This window comes from Arvicola amphibius, chromosome 1 (assembly GCF_903992535.2).
Source record: "Arvicola amphibius chromosome 1, mArvAmp1.2, whole genome shotgun sequence".
In the NCBI taxonomy this organism is placed as follows: Eukaryota; Metazoa; Chordata; class Mammalia; order Rodentia; family Cricetidae; genus Arvicola; species Arvicola amphibius.
Window position 1 is genome coordinate 101,449,740 of NC_052047.1, and position 7,001 is coordinate 101,456,740.

The 7,001-nt window shown below is 44.7% G+C and overlaps 1 pseudogene; it reads right to left on the bottom strand.

Annotated features, from left to right (window-relative positions):
• Positions 1-3,326: 3,326 nt before the first annotated feature.
• LOC119806057 lies at positions 3,327-3,425 on the bottom strand (annotated as a pseudogene).
• Between the last annotated feature and the right edge of the window lie 3,576 nt (positions 3,426-7,001).

Below are 7,001 nucleotides of genomic sequence, written 5' to 3' on the forward strand. Positions count from 1 at the left end.
TTAAACAGATATCCCACAGCATAAATGAATGTAACATATCTTCAACTAATATTCCACAACATGGGGGCCATAGGAACCATGCATGATGAAATCAGAGGGCCATACTGAGCTGGCCCTGCCCTTCGATGGTCCTGGAAAAGCTGGCTCTGCCCCTCGATGGGCACTGCAGCAAGAGAGCTGATCCCGACCCTCACAGAAGAGCTTCCCACCTCCACCCCACAACCTCTGCACTCAGGAGACATGGACAGAACTGACCCTGAGGGCATGGGCATAGGAGAACTGGCTCTGCCCCTCACCTGAGGGGGACAGCCTCAGTGGCCCAGACTGACCAGTTCACCTACTAATTGAGGCCCACATCCAGGACCTAGGTTGGCCCACCCTAACATGGACCCGACCCCATTTATGACCTGCTAGAGCACATGAAGGAACTGATCCTGTGGAAAAATAACCACAGGATCTCCATGACTTCTGGGGGCCTCGGGATGGTGAGGGTCCAGTGATGATGGTGTACCAGAAACCAGAGGCCTTGAACCAGACCAATGACTAATTGCACTGAACATTTGGAAGTAGAGCTGATTGGGCTAAAAGGAATACTGTGTGACACACCACGGCTCCTAGTGCCATTAAGATGAACAAAGAGGTGTTGGAGAAATGGGAAAGAGGAGCAAAGAGAACTTTTATTTGTGTTTTTGTTTTGTTATAGTTTTATTTTTTTTTAATTTTCTTTTGGGGTGGATGCTGGAAGGGTGAAGGGCAGATATGGAGGACTAGGAAATGGGCGGGGTTGGGGTGTGTGATGTGAAATTCCAAAAGAATCAATAAAGAAATTGTTTTAAAAACCATCACATTGCCCAGCAAAATCCCAGCAAAATTCTTCAAAGACCTCGAAAGAATGGTACTCAACTTCATTTGGAAAAGCAAAAAACTCAGGATACCCAAAACAATCCTGTGCAATAAAAGAACTTCTGGAGGCATCACAATCCCTGACTTCAAACTCTACTACAGAACTACAGTACTGAAAACAGCCTGGTATTGGCATAAGAACAGACAGGAGGACCAATGGAACCGAATCGAAGACCCAGATATCAATCCACACATCTTTGAACACCTGATCTTTTTTTTTTTTAAAGATTTATTTATTTATTATGTATACAACATTCTGCCTACATGTATGCCTGCACACCAGAAGAGGGCACCAGATTTCATCATAGATGGTTGTGAGCCACCATGTGGTTGCTGGGAATTGAACTCAGGACCTCTGGAAGAGCAGCCAGTGCTCTTAACCTCTGAGCCATCTCTCCAGCCCCCTGAACACCTGATCTTTGACAAAGAAGCAAAAAATATCAAATGGAAAAAAGAAAGCATATTTAACAAGTGGTGCTGGCATAACTGGATATCAACATGTAGAATGAAAGTAGACCCATATCTATCACCATGCACAAAACTCAAGTCCAAATGGATCGAAGACCTCAACATAAAGTCAGCCACACTGAACCTTATAGAATAGAAAGTAGGAAGTACACTTGAACGCATTGGCACAGAGAACCACTTCCTAAATATAACCCCAGCAGCACAGACACTGAGAGAAACAATTACTAAATGGGACCTCCTGAAACTGAAAAGCTTCTGTAAAGCAAAGGTCACAGTCAACAAGACAAAACGACAGCCTACAGAATGGGAAAAGATCTTCACTAACCCCATATCAGACAGAGGCCTGATCTCCAAAATATACAACAAACCCAAGAAATTTGACACCCAAGGATCACATAATCCAATAAAAAATGGAGTACAGACCTAAACAGAGATCTCTCAACAGAGGAATCTAAAATGACTGAAAGACACTTAAGGAAATGTTCAACATCCTTACTCATTAGAGAAATGCAAATCAAAACAACTCTGAGATTCCATCTTACACCTGTAAGAATGGCCAAGATCAAAAACACTGATGACAACTTATGCTGGAGACGTTGCAGGGGGGAAAAGGGAACACTTCTGCATTGCTGGTGGGAATGCAAGCTGGTACAACCCCTTTGGATGTCAGTGTGGTGACATCTCAGAAAATTAGGAAACAACCTTCCTCAAGACCCAGTAATACTACTTTTGGGTATATATCCAAAGGATGCTCAATCGTGCCACAGGACATGTGCTCAACTATGTTCATAGCAGCTGGTAATCTAGCCCTTGGTACTGGCAGAGAAAGTACTGAAAAAAAACCCATCGCATTATTATTATTTGTATATATTTTTTGTATATTATTATTTGTGTATATGTGGATATGGACCTGTGGTGACATGGTGCACATGTGGAGGCCAGGAGACAAGACAACTTCTTTTTAAAAAAAAAAAAAATATATATATATATATATATATATATATATATATATATATATATATATTATGTATACAATATTCTGTCTGTGTGTATGCCTGCACGCCAGAAGAGGGCACCAGACCCCATTACAGATGGTTGTGAGCCACCATGTGGTTGCTGGGAATTGAACTCAGGACCTTTGGAAGACGAGGCAATGCTCTTAACCTCTGAGCCATCTCTCCAGCGCCAGGAGACAACTTCTGAGGGTCATTTTTTTCTATCTGCTGTGGATGCTGGGGATGATCTCAAGTCATTAGGCTTATTCATCAAATGCTGTACCCACTGACCCATCTTACCAGTCCTTTGTTTTTTAGGGAAAGTTGGAGGCAGGGCGGGAGGAGCTCACACTGTAACTCAGACTAGAGCAGATAGAGGTCCTCTTGTCTCTCCTTCAAGAGTGCTTGGATTACAGGTGTATTCCTCTGGCCTGGTTTCACATTTTTGTCAGATTCAAAAGAAACTCTGGACAAATGGCTATCTGTGGTGCCTATGAGCATCCCCAGATCCACGCTGGCCCCCAGGCTCTCTCAACACCACAGATACCTGTTACAGTGTCCACGCTGGCCCACTGGCTCTTCTCAGTTCTTCTCACCCTTCCTCCTACCCTAAACTACTTAGCTCATGGGCTTCCCTCCCACCGCTTTTCATTTCTTACAGCCCCACTATTTCAGCCATGCACTCTCTTGGTCCCCTCTTCTGTTGTCCTTCTCTTTGGCTCCCCTCTTCTTGCTCCTCTTGGTCTCCTTTGCTCCCCCTTTCTTCTCTTTCTTTCACTGTCTATCCCCTCTCTTCTCATGGCTAAGTCCAGTCTGTGGGCCATGTTCAATCTACTACTTTCTCTGCCTGTTCTGGACTCTTCCAGATGCCTGTGACTGTACTCGCTCTCATATATAAAACAAAATCCTCTCTGTGGTACTTCGCAGAGGCCATGCCTTCAGTTTATACAGTTTTTCCTTTTAAATATGGAATGCTTAATGAATTTTCAGATCATCCTTGCTTGCAGGAGCCATCTTCTCTGTCTCATTCTAATTTTATTACAAGTACTGCTGAAGCAAGAAACAGATCTGTGTGTGTGTGCGCGCGCGCGCGTGCGCGCGTGTGACACGCGCGCATGCTGATGTGCCTGCCCTCCAGTCCTCATTCGAGGACAAGAACACCAGAGAACCACGTGGGGGTGTCCTGTTCTCTCACTCTTCTTATCCTGGAGGCAGGGTCTCTCACTGAACCTGGAAAAGGGCTGGCAGCCAGCAAGTGTGAGCGATCCTTTCGTCTCTGCCCCACTGCAGTGCTGAGGTTACAGACAGACACTATTATATGTATTTACATGGCTGCTCGGGTTCTTATGCCTGTGCAGCAAGTGTTCCTAGCTACTGAGCCATTTCCTAATGCCAGATTTCAAATTTTTAACTTATTTTTTTTATTTTATGTGTGTGAATGTTTTACCAGCATGTATATCTGTGCTCCACATGCATGCCTGGTGCCCACAGACTAGAATTACATTTAGACTCTAGATGCTGGGAATCCAGCTTGAGTCCTCTGGAAGAGCAGCCAGTGCTCTTACCTGCTGGGCGATATCTCCAATCCCCCACCTCCATTTTTCTTTCTAAATAGTATTTGCCAGAGGCAGGGTGTACAAATCATCCTGAAGTATCTTGCTGGGCCAGTAAGCAGGCAAGATGGAATGAGAAAACTATCTTCTAGGAGCTATCTAGCAGGACTGTGGATTCACAATACTTGATCTCACTAAGCCAGGATGGCCTTGAACTCACAATCCTCCACCCTCTGCATCTGGAATGCCCGGATGACAGCCATGTGATGACAGCTATGTACTGCCACGTCCAGTTTCTGTGACGCTAGGGATGGATACAGGGTCATCACTTTTTTCTTTTCTTTATCTTTCCTTTGTTTGAGATAGGGTCTCATGTAGCTCAAATTGACCTTTATTGTGTAGTCAAGGACGACCTCGAAGTTTTTATCTTCCTGCATCTACCTCCCAAATGTTAGGAATACCTGTGTACACGATAATGCCCAGTTTAAATAGTGCAAAAGGTGGACCCCCAAGGCTTGGTATGTGTTAGGCAAGCACTCTTGTCCCTTGAGCTACACCCCCATTCTCTCATCTTTTCTCTGTCTGCAAAATTAGTATGGTTTGTTTTGTGTGTATCTTGGTCTCTCTGTCTCTGTCTCTCTGTCTCTCTCTCTCTCTGTCTCTCTGTCTCTCTCTCTCTCTCTCTCTCTCTCTCTCTCTCTCTCTCTCTCTCTCTCTCTCTCTCTCTCTCTTTTAGTCCTAGCTGACCTGGAGCTCCCTGTAGACCGAGCTGGCCTTGGCTGGCCTTGGATATACAGAAAGCAGTCTGCCTCTGTCTCCCCAATGGTGGGATTAAGAGCACGCACCACCATGCATGGCCCCAAAATGCATATGTTTAGTGAACATGAGGGAATGGGAGCTTGAAGCTAAGCATTCAAAAAAAGATATACAAAGCTGGCACTATATACATATATAAAAAGATATAGTCTCTTTCCTGCTGCTTTTTTTTTTTTTTTTGAGAATTAGGCTGGTCCTTGCCTTTCTTCCTCTTTCTGTTTGTATTTTTCTTTCTCTCTTCCCTCCCCCACTCCCTTCATTTCAATAAAACTTCCACATAAAAAAAATTTAAAAATCTAAAGATATAAAAAGCTGTCCATTCATCAAAAGAATGGACCCAGAGACAAAGAGCCCTACCAGCCTGGAAATGGAACTAGGTGGCGATCTTATAGCTCTCCACAAGCGAACAAAACCCCCAAGCCTCTTAGCACTTCCAAAAAGGAGGAAGATAGGGTCTCCTAGAGGGTGAAATGTCCATGCCCCGTCTCTCCCCACCCCACTAACACACACCAGTGACACAGTGATGACGATGATGATAGTGAAACAAAATGGGGCTTAGTTAAGTTGGTGAGGGCTCACTTAGCACGCACACCTGGGTTGGGTTTCCTTCTCAGCACCAACAACTACAAGCGGTGAAGCAGGCCTGTCGCCTCCTCTTTAGGTGACATCAGGAGGGTCAGGAATGCAAGGCCGTCCACAATTACAGAGCAAGTTGAAGGGCAGTGTGGAATAAAAATATAAAACACGGGTACGGCTGGCCATGAAGCCGCCGGCTGCCAGGCCTGACAACTTGGGTTTAATCTCAGGGACCCACAAGTTGTCTTCTAACCCCCTAATGGGCACCATGGCAGACACGTGTATAGGAGAGTGTGCTGTGCGCGCACCCCTGCACACACACACACACACACACACACAATTGATAAAATAAGTGTAATATTTTGTAAAGAGAGGATGTAAGTCTTTAAGACCATGTTTTCTTCCAGCCCTGAATTAAAAAAAATGTCTTTGTGGGGCTGGAGTTAAGAGCACTGTCTGCTCTTGTAGAGGACTCAGGTTGGATTCCCAGAACCCAAAAGATAGCCCTCACAACCATTTGTAACTCTAGCTTCAGGGAATCTAATGCCTTCTTCTGGATTCTACATCACTGCACGCACATGGCAGACATACATATACACAGGCAAAACACTCATTAAGAATAATCTTAAAATAATTTAAATTGTGTCTGTCACAGAGCAGAGACAACGAAACAATGCATCTAACTTTTGGCTCAGATCTGCGTCCCAGAAAAAGACCCCTGAAGCCATATCACAGCTAAGCTTACATCTGATCTAGCTTTTCTCTCAGCTTTCTGTAACCGGAAGGGGGCTATACTCATGGTGAAGAGAAATTAGACCTCAAAATTGGCCAAGATACAAAAGAAAAATATTTTTAAAGACATGGTCTGTAGTCTAGGTTGAACTTCCTCCTGCTATATAGGTGAGGATGACTTGGAACTTCCGATCCTCTGCCTCAGCTTTCCTAGTGATGGGATACTGACATTGGGGACCATGCCCTTAGCCCTCACTGGGGATTCTACACCTTGAACTTGATCACCTAGCCCTACCTTTAAAAGATATCATCCAAACTTGGAAAGGGTTTTGGGAATTATATGGTAATAGAAGATTAATGTCAATTTTCTGATCTTGAAGGTTGATCTCTGATTCTATGAAAAAGTATGCTAATATTTAGGAAATGGCTGAGCCTGATAGCACCTAACTGCATTCCTAGCATGTGGGAGGCTGAGACAAGAGGATTACCACAACTCAAGAGCAGCCTAGATTACATAGCAAGAGCCAGTCTCAAAAAACCAAAAAGCAGGGCTGGGGCTGTAGCTCAGTGGGTTAGAATGCTCACCGAGCATGCAGAAAGCCTGGGGCTCCACCTCCATCACCAGAACTGGTGATGTGATGCAGGCCTGTCATCCCAGCCTGGGAACCGTGAGAGTCTGTCTCAGAAAAAGCAAAAGCTAAAGCACAGCCCCATGAGGGCAATATGTGTATCATGGTAGACCAAGTGTATATTTAGAGAGGTAGAGGCAAGGGGAATGCTGTAAGGCAGAGCGGGAAGGATTACATAAGTTACCTTGAATCAGTTATCCTTGGAGGTAGTGAACAATGACCAGAGTGGTGTCAAAGCCTGAGCAAGCCTTCAGCAGATGTCCTTGCATAAACACTTTTGTGAAGTCCCAGTGTCCTCTGCAGTCACTGCTGTTATGGTTGTTATGAGG